This window comes from Cnephaeus nilssonii (assembly GCF_951640355.1).
Source record: "Cnephaeus nilssonii genome assembly, chromosome: 4".
Lineage (NCBI taxonomy): Eukaryota > Metazoa > Chordata > Mammalia > Chiroptera > Vespertilionidae > Cnephaeus > Cnephaeus nilssonii.
This window is the reverse complement of record NC_137075.1, coordinates 60,199,714-60,218,855: the sequence shown is the minus strand read 5'-3', so window position 1 is coordinate 60,218,855 and position 19,142 is coordinate 60,199,714.

The following is a 19,142-nucleotide window of genomic DNA, read 5'->3' as shown; positions in this document are numbered from 1 at the left end:
CCCTTCCCGACTCCCTAGAAATAACCACTGTCCCAGAGTTTGTATGTATCTTTCCTGTCCACAATTTGTGTGCTGTTAGTTCATGACCAAGTATCTACAAACAATATGTAGTCTTGCTCGGGAGGTTTTCTAAAGTTTCCATTAAGTGTCATATAGCACATCTACATTTGCATACAGTGGGCTCTTCGTGAGGAGATTTGTGAGAAACTTGTGTTGGGTGTGATGCTGAGCACGTTTTTCTCAGGGACACCGTGGAACTCTGTGCAGGGCCAGTTGGGAATCTGAACTCTCATTTGTCCACTGTCATCTTGTCTGTTTACTTCATCTGAATAGTTCCTTACCTTATTTTCCCTCTGCCTACATTTATTCATTAATTTCTTGAAGCTTGTTGCATTTATGTTTTGGTATCAAGATCCCTTTTTTTCTTACATTTTTGAGCTCCACTTCCTCTCCCATTCAATGCCTCCTCCAGTTACATACTAGTTACCAGCAGGCACTAACACCCATCCCCTCTCCCCCTTGAGCACTGAACCCATGACAATAGGCAGGATTTACTATATGCTAAGCAGGACATTATTTAGCAAAATAAATTTGATAAGCCTAAAATCCAGATGCATTTTCTGTTAATATCCAGGAAAATAGGTACAACATGTGCAATGGATTTTTATGTTAAAATACTTCCTTCCCAGGAATGGGTCCCTGCAGTTTATTCCCCCGTCCAAAAGTTGTTTTCGGTAGTAGAAACAGCCTTAGGATAGACTGATGAGCACACATAGCAATGTTTTTGTAATTCGGAGCCAAGATGATAGCACAGCAAAGGAGCAGAAGCCTGAGGAAGCTATTAACAATTTAAGAATTTACCATTTCCAGTTAGTACAGGAATGTTAATTCCATTTCCAAGGAGAAGCATAAAAATGGCATGTGTTAGGACTCTTAGAGATATACTTTGTATAGTAGAATATTAAAATCTCAGAGTTTGGTGTTTTTACCCTCTGAGATTTGCTAAGATCCCCTCCACCTTATAGTTAAGCACAACGCTGGGATAGTTTTTAAAGGCAGTCATTCCAAATGCATCTGAACTCATCTCCTTGGAGTTACAATGGGCGCCTTGAATGGCTGTGTTAGCCTCAAGATAACCAAGTGATCCCCAAGATTTAGGCAAGAGACAAAAGTAATTATACATTAATTTTAGTATGAAAGAGCATTTTTGAACAGGATAGAAATGTTTAATCAAATAGGGGTAAGTTTCTACAAGACATACAGAGAAATGAGTATCTATAATTGTTTTTTAAATAACAAATAATTATGAATTTTAGTATCATATTGATATTCATCCATGTGTTCAAGTAAGGCTCTCTTTTTTCATATTCAGCACATCATAGCTCTAATATCTGCACAGATTATTGTGTTGTTAAGTAATACAGCTTTCTTTATGAATACACCGATCATAATAATGTCATACTACCTTATTCATTTTTCCACATGTGCACATACTTATATATAAAAATATTTACTGAGTTCATTGTACTGCAGATATCAGGTACTAGAAATACAAAGATAAATAAGGTCTGTACCATGCTGTCAAGAAACTGACATCTTTTTGGTAAGTGATAGAATTATAAGCAAGTGATTATAATAAAATGTTATTATTGATATTGTTGATTAATATGAAAAATGTATGAAAATAATGATAAAGAAGTAAATTAATCCTGCCAGAAACCATCAAGGGTAGTAAGAAACAGAGGTTACATTTGAATAAGGATAATTTAAGATAGCATTCCCTGACTCCCCAGAACGGATTTAATCTTCCTTGATCTCTCTCCCCAGAATAATGTATGCCTATCTCCATTAGTATGTATTATTGTATTTCATTATAGTTAACTAGAGGCCCGATGCACGAAAATTTGTGCAAGAGCAGGCCTTCCTTCCCCTGGCTGCTGGCACTGGCTTCCCTCCGGCACCCGGGACCCAGGCTTCCCTCCTCGGGCTGTCCGCAGGTACCCGGGACCTGGGCTGGCTTCCCTTGGGCCACCCACAGGCACCAGGACCTGGGCTGGCTCCCTCCAGCCCCAGCTTCACGTCTGGAATGACATCTGGAAGACATCGGTCTAATTAGCATATCACCCTTTTATTATTATAGATAGGATTGCTTAAATGCTGGGGGAGCATTTTTCAGCAGGAGAAGATGCTCTTGGCAGACAAAAGGGACTTCTTTAAGTGGAAAAGAAAAGACCATTACTAGAAATAAGAAAATATATGAAAGAAAAAAAATCTCACTGATAAAAGCAAACATAGTAAAGGTAATAGATCAACTACTTATAAAACTAGAATGAAGGTAAAAATAGTAAAATAATCTATATCTACAATAATTAGTTAAATAAAAAGTTATAAAATATGATGGCAAAAACATAAAATGTGGTGGCAGGGATGTTAAAATGTAGTGTTTTTAGAATGTGTTAGAACTTAAGTGACCATCAACCAATTGCTATATACATAGGTTGTTATTGTGTAACCTGATGGTAACCACAAACCAAGTACCTATACTAGATACACCAAAAAATGAAGAGAAAGAAATCCAAACATAACACTAAATAAAGTCATCACAAGTGAAGAGAGCAGAGAAGAAGAAAGGAACAGATAACTACAAAAACAACCAGAAAACAATTAACAAAATGGCAATAAGTACATATGTATCAATAATTATTTTAAATGTAAATGGACTAAATGCATAGGTTGGCTGAATGGATAAAAATATCATATATACATATATATATATATATATATATATATATATATATATATATATATATACTGCCTACAAGAGACGTACGACTCACTTCAGGTCTAAAGATATACACACAATGAAAGTGAATGGATGGAGAAAGATATTTTATGCAAATGGAAATGAAAAGAAAGCTGGGATAGCTTTTGTCTACCAGAGAAAAAAGACCTTAAAACAAAGACTGTAACGAGACATAATGATAAAGGGATCAATCTAGTAAGAGGATATAACACTTATAAATACCTATGCACCCTATGTAGGAACACCTAAAGACATAAATAAAAAATTAACAGATACTAAAGGAGAAATTGACAGTATTACAGTAATAGTAGGGGACTTTAGCACCCTACTTACATCAATGGATAGATCATCTAAACAGAAAATCAATAAGGAAACATTGGCCTTAACTGATACATTAGACTTGGTAGATATAAATGGAGTATTCCATTCCAAAATAGCAGAAACGCATTCTTTTCAAGTGTACATGGCACATTCTCCAGGATAGGTCATATGTTAGTTCACAAAACAAATTTCAATAAACTTAAGATAATTAAAATAATATTAAGCAACTTTTCCAACCACAACAGTATGAAACTAGAAATGAATTATATGGAGCACAAACATATGGAGACTAAAAAACATGCTACTAAACAATCAATGGGTCAATAAAGAAATCAAAGAGGAAATTAAAAAATACATTGAGCCGAAACCAGTTTGGCTTAGTGGATAGAGTGTCAGTCTGTGGACTGAAAGGTCCTAGGTTCGATTCCGGTCAAGGGCATGTACATTGGTTGCAGGCACATCCCTGGTAGGGGGTGTGCAGGAGGCAGCTGGTCGATGTTTCTCTCTCATCGATGTTTCTAGCTCTCTATCCTTTTTCCTTCCTCTTTGTAAAAAATCAATAAAATATATTTTAAAAATACATTGAGAGAAATAAAAATAGAAACATGGTATTCCAAAATCTATGGGATGCAGCAAAAGCAGCTCTAAAGCAGAAGTTTATAGCAATGCAGGCCAACCTTAAGAAACAAACAAAAAATTCAGATAAACAATCTAATCTTACACATAAAGGAACTAGAAGAAGAAGAACAAAAAAAGTTAGTAGAATAAAGGAAGTAATGAACATTAGAGTGGAAATAAATGAAATAGAGACTAAAAAACAAAAGAAAACAGTAGTGAAACTACCAGTAGGTTTCTTGAAAAGATAAACAAAATTAATAGCCTTTAGCCAGACTCATCAAGAAAAAAAGAGAGATGATCCAAATTAAAAAGTCAGAAATAAAAGAGGAGATGTTAAAACCAACATCACAAAGGATTTTAAAAGAATACTAGGAACAATTATACACAAACAAATTGGATACCCTAGAAAAAATGGATTAATTTCAAAAACATACAATCTTCCAAGACTGAATCAGGAGGAGATAGAAAATCTGAACAGACTAATTACTAGTAATGAAATTAAATCAGTTAATTAAAAAAAAAACTCCCAACAAACAAAACTCTAGGACCAGACATCTTCACAAGTGAATTCTACCAAATATTTAAAGAAGAGTTAATGCCTATGCTTCTCAAACTATTCCAAAAAAAATTGAAGAGAGAGGAACATTTCCAAACTTATTCTATGGAGCCAGCATTACCTTGATACCAAAACCAGACAAAAATACTATCAAAAAAGTTACAGGCCAATATCCCTCATGAAGATGGATGCAAATATCCTTAGCAAAATATTAGCAAACTGGCCCTAGTCCAGTGGTCAAAAACTACAGCTCGCGAGCCACATGCGGCTCTTTGGCCCCTTGAGTGTGGCTCTTCCACAAAATATCTGTGTGATTGAAACGTACAGTGCGATTGAAACTTCGTGGCCCATGCGCAGAAGTCGGTTTTTGGCTCTCAAAAGAAATTTCAATCGTTGTACTGTTGATATTTGGCTCTGTTGACTAATGAGTTTGCCGGCCACTGACCTAGTTGGTTTGGCTCAGTGGATAGAGTGTTGGCCTGCAGACCAAAGAGTCCCAGGTTTGCTTCCAGTCAAGGGCATGTACCTTGGTTGCAGGCTTCTCCCCGGCCCAGGCCCTGGTTGGGGCTATTGCAGGAGGCAACCAATTGACATGATTCTCTCTGTCTTTTCCTCTCTCTTCCACTCTCTCTAAAATCAATGGAAAAATATCCTAAAGTAACAATTTAAAAAAGAAAAAAAGGCAACCTACTGGCACTTGGGTGTGACTCAGTGGTTGAGGTTCAACCTATGAACCAGGAGGTCACGGATATATTCTCCATTAGAGCACATGCCCAGGTTGCGGGTTCAATCCCCAGTAGGGGTCATGAAGGAGGCCATTAATCAGTGATTCTCTTTCATCATTGATGTTTCTCTCTCCCCCTCTCTCTTCTTTTCTGAAATCAATAAAAATATATCTTTTTTTTAAAAAAAAAGATTGGATTATTTAAACAAAAGTCAACCTATTGAATGGGAGTAGATATTTGCAAGTTGTATATCTAATAAGAGATGATATCCAAAATATATAAAGAACTCATATAACTCAATATGAAAAATACCCCAAGCAATTAAATTTAAAAATGGGCAGAGGGCCTGAATAGACATTTTTCCCAAAAAGACATACAGATGGCCAACAGACACATGAAAAGATGTTCAACACCACTAAGCAAATCACAACCACAATGATATATCACTTCACACCTGTCAGAATGGCTATTATCAAAGACAGCAAATAATAGATGTTGGCAAGGATGTGGAGAAAAGAGAACCTTTGTGCATTGTTGGTGGAAATGTAAATTGGTATAGCTACCATGGAAAACAGTGTAGAGGTTACTAAAAAAATTAAGAACAGAACTGCCACATTACCCAGCAATTCCACTTTTGGGTATTTATCTGAAGAAAATGAAAATACTAATTTGAAAAGATATATGCACCCCTATGTTCATTGCAGGATTATTTATAACTAGGGGCCCAGTGCATGAATTTGTGCACCTTGAAAGGAACTGTGGGCCATGAGGCTGCAGTGGGCACAGGGGTGGGTCTCGGTCCATCCTCCACACCCCTGCCCGGCCCCTCCCACCTTGGCCCCTGGTCCCCTCTTTCCCTCAGCCCCGCTCCTGCTGCCACCACTCCCACATGCTAACAGTGCCAGCCCCGCTTGCACCTGCTGATAGTGCAGAGTGATTGGGGCCGGCTCCAGCAGTGGGTGCGAGAGGTGCCTGCTGGCCCTGATTGCCCCTCAGGAGCAGGGGGAGTTGGAGAAGCCCTGAGGGGCAATCTGGGCCAGCAGCCACCACTCACACCCACCAACGGTGCTGAGCAATTGGGACTGGTGCCGGGTGGTGGCAGTGGGTGCAAGCGCTAGGTGGGACCGCGGCGCACAGGAGCAAAGAATTTTCAGTAATCACCAGAAGCTCCCATGATGACAGCAACCTGCACCCCACCTTGATCTGGAGCCCCCGCTCACCTGCTGCACCATCCCACCATGGCCAACACCTGCCAGGTTCCACACACGCCCTCTGATGGTCAGCGCACGTCATAGCACTGTTCGGTTGTTCGGTTGTTCCACCATTCGGTCTATTTGCATATTAGCCTTTTATTATATAGGATAGCCAGGATAGAGAAGCTTCCTAAGTGTTCATTGATAGATTAGCACATTAAGCGCCCAGCCTGTTTTGTTTTCCAGACGGAAATTATAGTCAGTCACCGGTGACTGACTGGGCACTTAACGTGTTAATGGATAAAGAAGATGTGGAGCACATACACTCAGGAATATTACTCAGCCATAAAAACAGTGGAATCTTGCCATTTACAACAACGTGCATAGAGTTGGGATATTATGCTAAGTGAAATAAGTCAGACAGAAAGACAAATACCATATGATTTCACTTATATGTGAAATCTGAAAGGCAAAACAAACAAAACAGAAACAGACTCATAGATACACACAAAAAAACTGATCAATAGAGGAATGATTAAATTAGGGTAAATTTAGTGGCAAGAGGGATGGGGGTTAGGGAGGTAGGAAAAATAGGTGAAAGGGATTAAGAGGTATAAACTTCCATTTATAAAATAAATAAGTCATGGAGATTAAATGTACAGTATAGGGAATATAGTCAATAATATTGTAATAACTATGTGTGGTAACATATGGTTACTAGACGTGGTGTGGTGATCATTTTGTATGATATTTAAATGTCGCATCACTATGTTGTACACTGAAACTAATATAATATTGTGTGTCAACTATGCTTCAATAAAAGAGAATTTAGAACAATAATTTATTATGCTAAAAGGTGTCAATTATAAGGAAAGATTAAGCATTTAGGTTGTCTTTCATGTACAAACAGTTCATTGGGTAATCAAGTAGCCCTAGGTGATGAGTGAGAGTTCTTTACAGAAAATTTCCACATAATAGAAGTATAAAGAATAATATATTTAGAAAGTCAGCATTTTAACCTCTAATTAACAGTAGATTGGGGCAATAATCATCAATGGATAAAACCATTAGATGACATTTTGTTGGAAACTCCAACTGGGAGAAGTAGATTATCATGCCCCAAACCTATTGGTTAATCTTAGCATCAGACAGTTGGAGGCCTGTCTCTCCTGACAGGCCTCCAGCTATAAAGTGCTATTTATGATCTATAAAGTACTGTTTATTATCTGAACCAGAATCTAATAAAATCTTTAAAGCTAACTTCAATTTGGAGAAGATATGAGAGATGAATGAATAACCAATTGACACTACAAAGAAGTGAACAGACTAATCCCAAATTGTGGATCTTCTGTAGAACAATACATTTGATTTTTTTCTCAAGTCAATTACCTGAAAAAAAGGGGAAAAAATAAAGGGGAGCGAGGAGAGACAATTCTAAATTGAAGGGCTTCAGACAATTAAATATAATATGTGGACCTTCTTTCGTTCCCATAAAACTAAACAGAAAAGCATTTTAAATACTTAGGAAAATCTGAACATGTCTAAATTTTATATGATACCAAGAAAATTTATGTTTACTTATGTGTGTAAAAATGGTATTATGGTTATGAAAGGGAATATCCTATTTTTTAGATATGTACACTCAAGTATTTAGAGCAGAAATGACATGATGTCTGGGTTTTCTTTCAAATAATTTGCCAAGACCTGGCCAGTTTGCTCAGTGGTTAGGGCTTCAGGTTCAGTTTCTGGTCAAGGGCACGTACCTGGGTTGCAAGTTTGATCCCAAGTCCCAGTTAGGGCATTTATGGGAGGTAACCAATTGATGTGTCTCTTTCACATCTCACATCGATCTTTCTCTCTCTCTCTCCCTTTCCTTTCCACTCTCTCTGAAAATCAATAGAAAAAAATAACCTCAGGTGAGGGTTAACAAAAAATAATGTGCCAAAAGATGAGGGGTGGGGGAAGAGAGAGAGAGAGAGATGTAGAGAGAGAAGGGGAGGAGGAGGAAGAAGAAGAAGAGGAGAGAGGATAACAACAGATATGATAAAGACAGGGAAAGCAAGAAAAAATGGGAAATTAATCATGGCTATAAAAATAATATTTCCCTAAACTGAAGAAAGACTCAAGTGTTGATGACATCCCTCAAGAATCAATATATCATGTAAACCCAGAAAATGTGTACTTGGTTGGGGGAAATTAACAAGCTTGAGTATGAATATGTATTATTTTTTTAGCCAACAGAGAACATCTATTCCTTCCAAATAATTCCGAAACTTTTACTCTAATTGACAGTTACAGAGAACTATTGATTTTTTAAAATGATAGTGTTGTGGAATTTTGATTTTCAAATTTATCTTATTGGATTTCTCTCTCTCTCTCTCTCTCTCTCTCTCTCTCTCTCTCTCTCTCTCTCTCTCTTTCTCTCTCTCTCTCTCTCTCTCTCTCTCTCCTTCCCTTCCTCCCTCTCCCTCCCTCCCCTTCTCCAGTCCAAAACATACTTTTGCTAGCTGTGGGTTCCTAAGTTGTAGTGACATTAAAGATAAAACAAATTCACTCCCCAACATTGAGGGTATCATAGCTGTCTTCTTTCTCTTCCCTAAGTTTATTTGGTTGTTTCTCACACTTACTGTTCTAGAATAACTACACACCCAGTTTGTGAAGTTGTATAAACTATCCCGATATCATTTTGTTTAGAATTGCACTGATTTTTGTAAGGATAACTGAGATAATTGATATATTAACAATTTTGTATGGTCTCACTGAGGAGCAAGGTATATATGCCTCTACTATTCTGGTCTTCTTTTAAATCTGCCAATAGATTTTACAGATTTTTTTTCACATTGTTCTTGCACGTTTCTTCTTTTCTATCACTGTGAATGGGCTTTTTAAAGATGGCATTTCTAATTAAGTATTAGTAGTGTATGAGAAGTTCTTGATTTTCATACATTGCTCTTATATCTGGAATCTGAGAAAATTGTCATAATTGTTAAAAAATTGATTGGAAATCATCTAAATCTTTATCAATAGAGGAATGATTAAATTAAGGCAAATCTAGTTAATAGGACATGATACAACTCTTTAGAAAAAAATGTATGTTTATAGTGAGAGAGAGAGAGAAAGAGAGAGAGAGAGAGAGAGAGAGAGAGAGAGAGAGAGAGAGAGAGAGAGAGAACCATCTCCAAGATAAAGTGAGACCCTAGCCGATGTGGCTCATTTGGTTGAATGTCATCCCATGCACTGAAAAGTCACTAGTTCTATTCCTGGCCAGAGCACATGCCCAGGTTGTGGGCTTGATCATCAGTTGGGGTGCGTGCAGGAGGCAGTCAATCAATATTTCTCTTTCACATCGATGTTTCTCTCTCCCTAAAAAAATCAATAAAAACATTTTTAAAAAATAAAGTGGGGAAAAAACAAGTAAGAAAAAAAGAATAATAGCATAGTGTGGCTTAAAGATGTAAACGACTACAGGTGGATATATGCATAAACCCTATAAAAGCATAGAATAAGGTCTGGAAAATGCATCCCAATGTTAACTGTGGTTACCCTTAGATTGGGGAATAAAAAAGATTTTTTATTTTTTTCTATATATATTTTTGTATTTAAAATTTTTCTAAAATGTGAATTTAATAATGCTTTTGTAATTTGAAAAAGATTTTAAAGGTGAAAAAATAAGATGCTTGGAATAGACAAGTTGATAAAGATTGACATGGAGGAAGCTCTGGGGAGGGTAGATATAAGTCCATAGAAAACCCTCACGGGTCATTAATTTCTACAATATCTTTAAAGTCACTTCCATTTGGCTTTGGAAATCTGTGGCTCTACACAACCTGTCAAGAAGTATTACCAGATCTATTAGAGCAGAAAATGAAGATAAAATGTAACACAACTGCCCAATGAAATCAGTGGAGACAACCCCTCCCCTGTGTTTATCTACCTCATGTGATGTCTCCCATGCTAGGGCCATGGACTAGTGAAAGACCTAAATAAATTAGCTGGCTAAATGAATTGGATAATTTTCCTTCTAGCCCTCTCTCCTTGTCAGCTGGAAACAAGATGAGACCAGCCTTTATTTCCTAGGTCTTTCTAGTGTCTCGAGTTTCTGCATGGGAAATTCTTTCAACCTGAAGTTAGGAAGGGGATACCTGTTAGTTTACCTACATCAGGTAGCTTGAGGCACACTTGTTTGCCCTGAAGCAAGGCTATCCCTGGGCTTGGTATGTGAGGTCTTTATGAAAGGTGCCTGACTGTCTCACATCACCGTAGGTGTTTGTGCTGTATCCCTTGCAATGAATTAGAGTTACATCTTAAGTTGTGCCATAAGCAAGTTTTGGCAGATGTGTAACCTGGACTTTTGTTTTATACACATTAAGTGGAGATCAATGATGAACACCTAACACAGTGTCTAGCAGTGGTTTTCAAAGTTTAATGTAGGAATCGTGTCAGCATGCCGATAGGGTCTGGGGTAGACACTTGAATTTGCATTTCTAAGAAGCTCCTTGGTCTGTGGATGTGGCTGGTTTGAGCAACCACACTTAAAGTATCAGCAGTGAATGGCATATGCTTGGTACTCAATAAAAATTTGTTGAATGAGTCCTTTTCTGTCCTAACCTCCAGAAATGTGGAACCTCCTGTAGAGGCACACACTTTCTCTTTTGTGTCTATGTTAGACAATGAGGAATTTTTACTGGAAAGCAAAGTCTATCAAGCTATTGTGTTTCACATACTTCCACCCTCACCCCAAAGTTCTACTCACGCAGTTTCATATAGCCAACATCATTCTGCGCAGCCTGACCTGGTCACCCTCTCCCAGCCCAATGTAGCATAATTACCCGTCTCTGCACCTGTAAGATGCCCCATTGGAGCTGCACGTCACATCACAGGCAAAGCCAAGAGGGAAACAGAAGGCCCTTTGTGTAAAACCAGGTTTCCTCCAGAGCCACAGTCCCTTTCCTACTCTGGGGTAGTGCTTTGCAGGAGCACTAAGTTGGTTCACAAAACTTAACAAACCAAAAAGTAAAAATCTAGCATCACATGGACTCTGATACAGAGGTGCCCTAAACAGAGCAAGGATTAAAAGTTAACTAGACTGGTCCTGGCTGGGTGGCTCAGTTGGTTGGAGTGTTGTCCTGTACACCAAAGAAGGTTGCGGGTTTGATTCCCAATTGAGTCACATAACTAGGTTGTGGGTTTCATCCTCAGGTGGGGCATGTATGGGAGGCAACAGGTCGATGTTTCTCACATTGATGTTTCTCTCTTTCTCCCACTCTTCCTCTCTCTCTAAAAAATAAAAAATAAAAAATATATATCTTCAGGTGGGGACTTAAAAAAAAAGTTAACTAGACTGGTATCTTGATAAATGTATTGCCTACTTAGATTTTCCTTTCACTGGAGGTAAAACAGTGTTTGCCTATTGAGCTATGATGAAAAGGCCTCATAAATTAGAATCTCAAGCCTGGTTCTTTTTGGAGTTATTTTCCTTAGAGTAGGATCAAAAGCTGAGCTGGAAAATGATCCGAATGTGTATGTGGAAATATTCTTTTGGAATGAACTAGGTATGTTTTGGACAGATGGAGATGTTAATTTTATTGTGTGAAACCATGTTTAATATTTTAAGAACTGTCTTGTTCAAGATGACTGAATTGTGTAGACAAAAAAATTCTGTTGTCTTACAATCAATTTAACAGTTATTCTCACTTATTGGCCACTCATCTGGGGACTCTAGGGGTACAGTGTTAGCAGAATTCACTTGGGGATTCTAGCATGTGCACATTAGCAGAATAGATTGGACTGTGATTTGTAGCACAAGACTGCTTTTACAGGGAGCATTTTCCACCCACCCACAGCTTCGCGGTGATGTTGGAATCTGTCTAGTCGGTGGAGGATCAGTAGCTTAAGGAGCTAATGAATATTCATTTCTTTTCCCTGGGTGCAAAGTAAAATAACCAGTAATTAGTATAATATTTAATACTTCTATTCAAAATAAATAAATCTTTTGTGAAAAAAAAACCTAATTATTATAATGTAGCAAATTCCGCATATGTAACTGGAATTGGATGTGGTAATTTGAAAATGCTTCTAAGCCCTCATTTACATGTTTGAGATTAGTTAATTATTCCCCTTGTATGCATAAAACAGAACTTTAAATTTTTACCTGCATTTATTATTCATTTTCCCATCTCCCAAGCTTAGCTGAGTCTAATATTTAAATTTTACATTTTCTTCGATACTGGAGATATTTGTATTTTGAAGTAATGTTTTGAGTTTGCTCTTGTCCTCCCCTTCTCTTGTTCCACAGATACAGGATGCAAATGGCTTATGGCTATTCCCAGGTGGTGTTTCTTATCTGATCCTTGGTTCATGGGGCAAGGTTTAGCGGTTCCAATTTTTTTAGATATACATTTTAATACATAATACATGTCAGCACTGAGCAGGATACTTTCACACATGTCATCATGTTTTATTCTGCAACCATACTGTGGATTTGTTTTTCTACTGCTATTTTATAGATGAGGAAACTGAGCTCAAAAAGGTTAACTCCTTTTGTGCAAAGTATAAAATTCTAAATTATCCATGAACCTGAGTCTAAATCCAGTTTACACCACAATGACAAGATTCTGAACTTGTTCTTCCAAGTTGCTGAGGCGGGAAAGGTTTGGAGGAGGTGATGGTATGCTTGTGTGCAAACAAAAATTCTCCAGGTGTTGTCATGGGCTTGGGTGCTTGTGAGTGCCAACCACTGCTGGGGGTGAGGGACAGCCCAGGATCATTGGCCTTGCAGGCAAATACTTTCTGGGCCTGTGATCAGCAAGGACACCAGATCTACAGCCCAGCGGTTTCTCAGTGATACTGGCTAGTGCCTGCCAGAGAGAATTCACATTCTTGCCCAAATGCAAATGTATGGATCTATGTAGGATGTGGTCAAAATCCACAAAGACTTATAGTGCTGTAATTTCTCAATTCTGTGAAAAAAATGGGAAACTGACATACTGGGAGTTTGTATGATTCATTTGGGGTAGGGAGCAGAGACAAGAGCCTCTGTTTTAGATTCTTTTGAAAGAGGCCCAGGACTAGAATAAAATTCTGATTTCTGACCATGTACTACAGGCCCCAAGAGGCCCAGATACTGCCTGCTTCTCCCAGCTCCTCCTGTGTCCCCTTCCATTCCTTTTGCATGCTCAGCCCCCTCCGGCCACACTAGTCACCTTTCTGTTCCTCCAACTTGCAAGTTTGTTCTTGCCTCAAAACCTTTGCATTTAGCCCTAGCTAGTTTGGCTCAGTGGATAGAGTGTCCGCTTGTGGACTGAAGGGTCCCAGGTTCGATTCAGGCCAAGGGCACATTCCCAGGTTGCGGGCTCGATCCCCGGTGGGGTGTGTGTGTGCAAGAGGCAGCCGATCAATGGTTCTCTTTCATCATTGATATTTCTCTCTCTCTCTCTCCCTCTCCCTTCCTCTCTGAAATCAATAAAAATGTATTAAAAACAAAAACCTTTGCATTTATTGTTCCTCCTACTTGGGGTGATTTTGCCTGCTACCTCCAGGTGGCTGATTTTTTTTACCTCATCTTTGGGCTTCAGTTCAGATACCTCCTCCACAGGGAGCCTTCCTTGCCGAGCCACATCTACAGGGGCCTCTCCCCATGATCACCCATAACCCAGCAGGGACTCATTATGCTAAGACCCTGTTCACTCAACTTCAGAGCACATTTGCTTTCTGAAATGTTCTTTATTTTTATACTATTTTGTTTTCACTTTGGCATCTAGAGCAGCTCTGATACATAATAGGTACTTGATAAATGTGTTGAATAAATGAATGCATAAATCCATGAATGAATGGAAATTAGACTCAAAGAATTACACATTCTAGCATTTGAAGGCACTTGCTAGCTAATCAATCCCAACTTTATACCCAGTATCTGTATTTGATTATTTCCAGTGAGAGAAAGCTCAATTCATTTACATAATAGAGTCTCCAATTTTTATATTGAGAGGCAGTGTTGGACTATGAAAAATAAGTCAAACTCACCTTAATTCAAATCTAAATCTGTTATATACTAGCTGTGAATTTTGGTAAGGTCAGTTAACTTCGCTTTATCCTGTTTCATCTGAAAAGGGAGTAACAATACCTACCTGGGCAAGATGTTGTCAGAAATAAACAAAGCCATGTAGACAGAGAGTCATACTGGTACATATTTATAAACACACTAGAGTCCCAGTGCATGAATTCATGCACAGGGGGGGGTCCAGCTGGCCCAGCCCTAATCAGGGTGGATCGGGGCCGGGCCTATTGGGAGGAGGAGACAGTGGGAGTTTGGCCGGGTGATCAGCCCGATCAGGGCTGGGCCAGCTGGGGGGAGGAGCTGTGGGTGATTGGCCAGAGGGCCCTGCCCCTGATTGAGGTGGGGGGGCTGATTGAGGGTGGGGTCGTCTGTGGGGAGGGGCTCTGGGTGGTGGGCCAGCTGGCCCTGCCCCCAAATGGGGTGGGGGGACTGATCAGGGGTCAGCAACTGGGGGAGGGGCCCCAGGAGGTTGTCCAGCCAGCCCCACCCACGATTGGTGTGGGGGGATCGATTGGGGGTGAAGCTGGCTGGGGGGGGCACAGGCTGATCGAGGTGGTGGGGGCCCATTGGAGGTGGGGCCAGCCAGGGGGAGGGGCTGCAGGCAGTTGGCTGGCTGTCCCTGCCCTTGATCAGGGTGGGGGGGCCGATCTGGGGTGGGGCCGGGCAGGGGGAGGGGCTGTAGGAGGTTGGCCAGCTGGCCCCACCCCCTGATCAGGCCGGTTCGCTGGCCACAATGGGCATCATAGCGACCGGTCATTCCAGTCATTCTGGTGTTCTGGTCACTGGCTTTTTATATATATGGACTAGAGGCCCAGTGCACAAAAGTAGTGCATGGGGGGGGTCCCTCAGCACAGCCTGCACCCTCTCCAATCCAGGACCGCTGGCTCCCAACCATTCACCTGCCTGCCTGCCTGACCGCCCCTAACTGCTCCCCTGCCTGCCTGATTGCCCCTAACCACCTTTGCCTGCCTGATCATGCCTGAATGCCTTTGCCTGCCTGCCTAATGCCCCTAAATGCTCTCCCCTGCCGGCCTGATCCCCCTAACTCCTCTCCCCTGCCAGCCTGATCACCCTAACTGCTCTCCCCTGCCAGCCTGATCACCCTAACTGCTCTCCCCTGCCAGCCTGATCCTCCTAACTGCTCTTCCCTGCCGGCCTGGTTTCCCTAACTGCTCTCTCCCCTGCTGACCTCATTGCCCCTAACTGCCTCTGCCTCAGCCCTGCCACCGTGACTTTGTTCCAGAAGGATGCTCAGAAGATGCCTAGTCTAATTAGCATGTTATCCTTTTATTAGTATAGATGGTATAGAAAGGTTAGCATGTTAAAGGGGGTCAGATAAATGTTATTTTTCTTCTTTTTCTGTTCACTCTGCTACTTTGTCCTGTACTGTGCATTACACACACATTCACATGTAATTCTTCCCATGAGATAGGTACTGTGCATCAGTCCTGTTTTACAGATGAGAAAACTGAGGGTAATGCTGTTAAGTGATTTGGCCAAAGTGCCCCTTCTAAAAAATGGTGCAGTCACTGTTGTCAAGTTTTCATCCCACCAAAGCTACCTCCTTCCTCTGCCCCCAACACCAAAGAGCCAGCAGGTTGATAAAATGGAAGGATATAAATCTATTGGCCAATTTAACTCTCAGAATGGCAGCGGGCATCTGCTTCACCCCCAGGAAGCACAGTTGACTAGAGCTGGAGGGCCTGTGCAAAAGAGATGAGCAAACATGTGCAAAGGAGGATGCGCCAACCTCTCATGCTAGGGCCCCAGTCCCTCTGCCTTTAGAGCACCACATCCCTTCTTTAGTTAATTCCGGCATTGACTCTGAAATGAATTAAAGTGATGGGCAAGTTGTTATCACTTGTCATGATTATTGCATACCAAGGAACTCTAGCAAATTGCTACTGGGCACTGTGATGCCCCAGCCATAATTGCTGGGCATCATGGGAGCTAATTTAGAGGTGGTCACTTAAGAGGACATCAGGGCATCAGAGAGCATGTGATTCAGAGTCAGACTTGAGTTTAAACTCATTCCATCATGTACCAACGGTGTGACATTGGGCAGGTTATTTTCTAAATATTCTATTTGCTCCTTCTGTATAATAAGAATAATTCCATTTACCTCCCAAGGCTTATGTAGAGAATTAAATAGGCCAAGCACATGTCAACTTGTAACATATGATAGCTACTGCAACCACCCCCTTCTCCTGTAGATAACATCCTTCTCCAGGTAGAAAGTTGATGGAAATGGTTGGAACTATCTAGGGGCTCCTGACATGACCCCACTGTAACAGGGCCAAAGCCAGGAGGCTCTTCCTGTTTCCAAACTGTGTTTTGCTTTCCAAGAAATAAGTGAATTCTGGGGGAATTAGACAGTTTACTTCTGAACACTTCTTATGTAGGGTGGAAGTAATGTGAGTAATAAATTATCCTCTCTTCCCCAAGATCTTCCTGGTCATTATTCTCTAATGTAATTAGAATGCCAGATGCGGACCCATCCGTCTTCAGCGAGAAGCAATGGTAAGCTGGGGGAAATGCTTACTGCAAAGGAAGGGTGGATTTTCTGTGGAGTGGTGGAGATTCAGACTTAAAAACTTGAGCTGACATTCAGGGCTTTGTTGGGCTTTCTTTTCCAATATGCATGTCTAGGCACTTGCTTTCCTTTTAATAGTCAGTCAAGTGTCTTTGTTAGAAATCTCCCTAAGGTGTCTCTAGAGTATATTCTTGCTTATGTGGTTTTCCTCCCTTCACGTGAAGGAAAACATCCAAACTTTCTTGGGACCCCTCTCACCACATCCCTTGAAGTTTCATGGACCTAGAATCTAGGCTATCAGTGTCATTTGTGGTCGTTCGTGGCATCGCTGACTTACATTTGTGTGGCTAACACATACAGATATGACACTCAAAACACCTACCAAATGAATCTCAGAGGGAGGGGTGGGGAGGCAAAGGGGTGGAAAGAAATTAACCAAAGAACTTGTATACGTATATGCATAACCCATGGAGACAAACAATAGTGTGGTGAAGGCCGAGGGGAGGGCATATGGGAGAGGGGGGAGTGTGCAGGCTAGAAGGGGTCAATGGGGAAAAGGGGGACATCTGTAATATGATAAAGATAAATTAAAAATAAATTAAAAATAAAAATAAATATCTACCAAATGGATCCATTACTGCTAGAAGACAATACATATTGATGGAGAAAGGTCTATCTCTTTTGAATCTTCAAAGAAAAATAAGCAAATCCTTATTATCTATATGCTTCTCTCCATTGGAAATGTAATCAGGTGGTGTGATTTCAGCACCTGTTAGAGATTAATTACCCAGTACGGAAAATCTTTCTTCCATAGCCCTAATATATTCATTTAAATTCCTGTCTTTAATGTACCTTTCTCCTTCCCTCCCTCTTTTCCTTTATGTGAATGACTGTAGCTGGGTGAGGGTAGGGGTCCTAGCTATCTTGCTCACCACTCTTTCTCTAGCACTTAGCACATATAGTAGAAGCTCAATCAGGTTTTGCTAAATATGAATGGACCCTTACTGAGTACCTTTCATGTCCCTAGTTCTTCAATTCTTAGGGTTAAAATTGTGTTTTCCAAACTCAGCTATTTACATACTTCCTTTGGGATATTTGCCAGATCTCTGAACCACTTTTTCCTATTTACTAGACATTTTTCTTTGAATGGACTTTTCTTTACACTTAGCATCATCCAAAGCAATAATATTCATGAAATTATAGATTTGGTATCTATTTACGATTTTTTTCTAATGCCTATTAAAGTGAATTTGTAACTATTAAAATAAAATAAAAATCTTGTGTCACCTAAAATCATCTAAACGATCTCTATTAAAATACCAATCTATCTAGAATGAGTTTAAAACGCATTGATCACCTCTACTACGCATTGAACCTCTAAAGAAAAGGGGGCCCAGGAATAGCAGTTCTGCAGAAGAAAGACTTCCTAGTGGGGGTCGGTTCTCAAGGTTGCAGATGGACCCCATAGCCCAAGTGTCAGTGGGTACTGTGGGAAGCATCTCCCATATCGTTCTAGCTCTTTGTGACTTTGCTTGGGTAAATACAGGGTGTCCCCAGAAATATATATACACTTCAGCAGCTGATAGCTCACTTTTGAAAATGAAATAGATTTTAATAAACAGTGCCTTTATAATTATTCAAAGTATGTATATACATTTCCAGGGGACACCCTAAGTTTGCTGAGCCTCTCATTCCTCAAATCTAGCATGAAAGCAGTAACCACATCACCTCAGGGTTTGGAAAGCACTGAAAAAGTGTGAAAGACCATTTATATCCAATAATAACTATATGGCAGATGCACAATAAATATTTTTAAATTTACATTATCACGAGGTCGGTAAGCAATTAATATGAAGTTGAATGCCAGAAAGCAGAAAGAAGTTAAGAAAAAGGCTAGAAAAATATTTCATTTACTTATTTATTCATTTGCTCATTCACTTATTCCTTCATGCAGTTGTTTGATAAGTGTTTAACTATATCTTGCCCCAGAATGAGGTGCTAAGAATATTACAGCAAAAAGACAGACATAGTCTAGTGGGAGAGACAGTTACACCAACAATCACACTTACAGTTATTTGGATGCAGCAGTGATAGATGCCACAGTGAAAAATCCGAAGGGCAGCAGTGGTGTCCAGCAGGGAGCCAGCTCATCTGAGGAGTCCGGGAGGGCGTGCTTCCCGAAGAGGCATGGAAGCCACGGCCTACAGCATCCGTACAGGTTAAGCAAACATATAAGGGAGCCCTGGAAACCTACTTTGCAAATTGTTATGGGGCTGGGTGACCCCTCTCCTTATTGCTTAATCCGTTTCTCACCAACCAACTGGCCCTTGACATTCT